Here is a 4,182-nt window from a genome sequence, read left to right as displayed (position 1 = left end):
GCTCTTCTATTTAAAAAAAACTACTTTTCAAATGATCCCGTCTCTCTCACCTAGAAAAACGTTAAAAACGTGTAACTTGTCAAAAGATAGTTCAAAAACAAAGATAAAATTTTTTTTTCTATGCCTAAAACTGTTTTTCTAGAGTTGGGCCGAGTCATAATTTTTTAATCTCTAATGAAGTTCATTTACTGTCTTCTTATTGTCAATCGTCGTTAATGGTTGCAAGTTGCCTGTAATTGGGTTAGTTTTTGTTCTGAATATCGAAAAAAAAAGAAAAGAATGTTTGTATTCAAGAAAGTTTATTCTAATCCTATCAAAATTAGTCTTATACGCTGGTTTTTGAGCTTAATTGTGTAACCATATGAACACTTTTGATACTGGGTCTCAAAATTAAAAAGTCTTTCAAAGGGATATTTTTTTTGAAAAATAGGGGTGTGAAGTTTTGGGATTATGAAAAAATACGAGCAAATTTAAGATTTCGAAAAAAGTAATATCAGTTGGATGTAAAAAGTTACGGCCAGCAATTTAAAACTTCCAAAATAGACGTAGCGAAAAATTTTTTAGCCCATCGAGTCTTTGTTATTAGTAACTTAGAGGGAATAATATATTAATTGGAAAATCAAAAGAAAAAGAATATTTCAATTTTTTCAACTGATCTTTTCAAGAGATCATTGTTGTTTGTCAGGTACACTTTACCACTTTATGAAAAAACCTTTTTGTTCAAAAACTAGAAAGTTTCCGATGTTGTAAGTAGTACTTTCAAAGCTTTTGAACAGAGCACCACGACCATGTGAAAAATGTGGAGGAACTTTGTATTCGGGTGTGTTATTGTTTTGTTTCTTTTTTGTTTTCCACGCAAAATCGGTTTCAACGAATTATCATTGGAAGGGGGAAATGGTTCGACTAGTATATCAAAAAAGCCCTTTCAGTCGCGATTCGAATAGCTTTTAAAAAGTTTTAAAATTTTTCTCAATGTCGAGAAAAACTGGTTTGCAATTTTTGATTTTTGGTCTACTTTCGAGCTAAAAGGGTTTTCCAAAATAACGTATGCAGGCTTAAAATAGCTTTTTTAGGCTTAGTTTGAGCCGTGAAAACTAAAATATAATTGGGTTAAGTTAGTTGTTGATTCTTAACGCCACTTTAGGAATCAAATCTTTCATAATATCAAAAACATTCTACAAAAAAATAGCTGGCTATCCATGTTCAAAATTTTTGTAATTTATAGCGTGTGTATGTTGGTGTTTCCTTAAATCCTTGGTATTTTTCGGGTTTTGTAAGAGTAAAATTACGCATCAATTTCTATGAGTCTATTATAAGACAATTAGCCTGTTATTGATAGACCTTTTCTCTTCAACAATTTGCTTGAAACAATTAAATCATGTAAGTCTTTTGTGTTTTGCTAGCTTGTATATTCTAGAGTCGGATGTGATCTGAAAGTGCCATACAAGTTTTTTTTTAAATATATGTTAAGTCCTTGAACTTGAGTATATTTGTCTGTCGATCGCCACTGACCCTGTTGACCTCTAGGTAGTCTAGATTTGCCTAGAACAAAAAGATGATTTTTATACTTTGAGTTCATGTAGTTGGATGAAGAAATAAAGTATCCGTTTTCGCACCTCTATCATGGTGCGGTCTGTCGAGAAAAAGTGAGCCAGAGGAATCCATTGAGCATTGTTTTGTTTTGTGGTTCAAGTGCTCCACACCAGCAGCAATCTCTGAGATTTGGTTTATCAAGTTCTACTAGGAAATGCTCGTCAAGTATGATAATAACCCCAAAAACTTCTCTTTTGAGGGGGCGCTATCTGCCACAGCACTATGGGCATTAGCAGGACAGGTAAACAAAAAAAATTAAAGAATTTTGAACTGCCAGAGGGAGTTGTCAAGAGCGACGGAAACTCCGGATGAGGTTTACCGCGTTGCAATAATCTGCAAGAAGAAAGTGCGCGCATACAAATTTGATACATAAAACAGCGTCGCCAGCGCCACATGACACGACCAAGTAAGAATTATCAGGAGAGTATCGGTATATTTTCAAAACCGAAAGAGAGGGGCTGACTATCCACGCCGGCGGCGAAAAGTGCTAGCGCTCGACGATGCAATAACTGTGATGCCCCAAGCTTTACATTACAGGACTTACCCAACTGTCCATATCCATACGCAATACAATGTGGAATGCCCGCAGAAAAGTTGGGCAATTCGACAAAACGTGCGAGGGAGCAGCAAGAAAAGAAACAAACTAGTAGGGAGGATGAGACTGAGTAGGGTTGGCGCATGAGTAGTATGAGCATCACCAGAGTATGCAGACTGGCGCGAACAGGTGCTTACAAGAGAAGCTTTTTGGATGGGCTAATCAGCAAAACAGGAGAAGGCGAAGAAACTTCAACATCGTCCGAATCAGATGAATATACAGTGATGTCGATAAAGAAAAAGCAATCGGTAGAAAACAGATACGCAGACCAAGAGTTCAAGCTGAGGTTTCTGGATAAAAGATGTGGCTATGATTTGACAGCGAGTCCACAGGCACGATTCAATAGTTTGACAGCGTGTCCTCGACAGCGGTTTGACAGCGATTTCTCGAGTTGATGTAGCGGGGAAAAGTGGTGGAAACATATGGAGGTGTTGAGAGGGAGGAATCGGACGAGTGACAGACGTATATCTATAAGTTGTCCCTAAAATTGAATTATAAAATAAAAAAGAATTGTTTTGCAAATTGAAAGCAAAATTCTTGGGAATACTGAAACCGGTCCTGCGAAAAAATCATTTTGTGCCTATTAACCTACAAGATATGACGGACAAAAAATTAAACCGAATAACAAAAAAGAGCACATTACGAAAACTCAGGAGTGTTTCGACAAAAAAAACAACGTTTTGTCGCCAAGAGTCACCACAATGAAGAAGGATGGAAGTATATACATCACACTCGAGTCAAAAGAATTCAAAAAACAATTAAAGAGAACAAAATTGATGCCTTCTTTTCATGAATGAGGCAGTGGGTAATTAAAAAAACTCACGAGCATAAGTCGGGTGAAATGTATTTGACTATTTTAGATTTCACGTACGCCTACGGACAGGTAACAAAACCCATGTGGCAGTTTAAAAAAATCAAAAACAAGCAATTTTTTGCTGGGGAAATCAAAAAATCTTAACTACAATGCCGGCGGGAGCTCCATCAAGCTACAGGCACACCGTTGAAAGGCGTGTTGAAGAAACTTCACTTCGACAACAGCGCGCTAAAACTTCCGAATTACAAAATTGAAATACAAGAGCAATTGAATGGCGATAGTACTCCAAAAGGTAATTTACTCACTTTTGAAGGAGTTCCCGCAAGCACACACCTTTATAGATACATTTTAGTTGAGAATTTCAGAGTTGCAAAACAAGATAGTGCAAGGTTGGGATACAAAATAATCAGTTCAGAAGAAACGAACATAATTAAAACAGTAAACCATTACAGAATTTAAACGGCAAAAACCGAAAAAAAAGCAATAAATTATCTAAAAAGGTAATACACACAAACTTCAAAAGTCTGCATATGAACAATCTCAACCTGTCTGAATTTAATTTCCAACTGCGACCCCATTTAAGTTTAAAGAACTAATTTACCAGTCACAGGGATGTGTTATCACATTCGAACAGTTAAGCAAGCTAGTAGAACCTTTTTCGAATTAAAGCCTTGTAAGGTTTTTGCGAAGCCAGAATCGTCTGCAATGCCAACCACAACGGGCCTGGCGCTATTTTAGTACAATACAAACTAGACTGGTGGCAACCCGTTTTGTTCGCCTCAAATTACTTTAACTAAATTTTTTTCAAAAAATTTCAACTTTTTTAAGAAATTATTTTCAAACAATTATTAGAAAATAGCAAACGTATATAGCAATCATTTATTACTAAATATTATTATTAAATCGAAAACTTATATAATCAATTTTCTCTTGCTATAATGTTGCATATAATACATAGGCTTGAGTTCAATCTTTTAATTATGATTTTTTCTCTTTGTATATTTGTATTGGAAACGATTTCAAAAAAAATCATATCAAGAAAAGGGGAAATTATATGATTTTTTGTTGGATATTATTTTGATGTTTTGCACATTGACATGCATGACTTTTCTTCTATTGGTTTCGTGCACAGTACCAACAAGTTTAAAAGAGAAGTACTAGACTTTGGCAACAAACGATG

Source organism: Symsagittifera roscoffensis, chromosome 6 (genome assembly GCF_963678635.1).
Source record: "Symsagittifera roscoffensis chromosome 6, txSymRosc1.1, whole genome shotgun sequence".
Classification (NCBI taxonomy): Eukaryota; Metazoa; Xenacoelomorpha; order Acoela; family Convolutidae; genus Symsagittifera; species Symsagittifera roscoffensis.
This window is presented reverse-complemented; position numbering follows the sequence as displayed.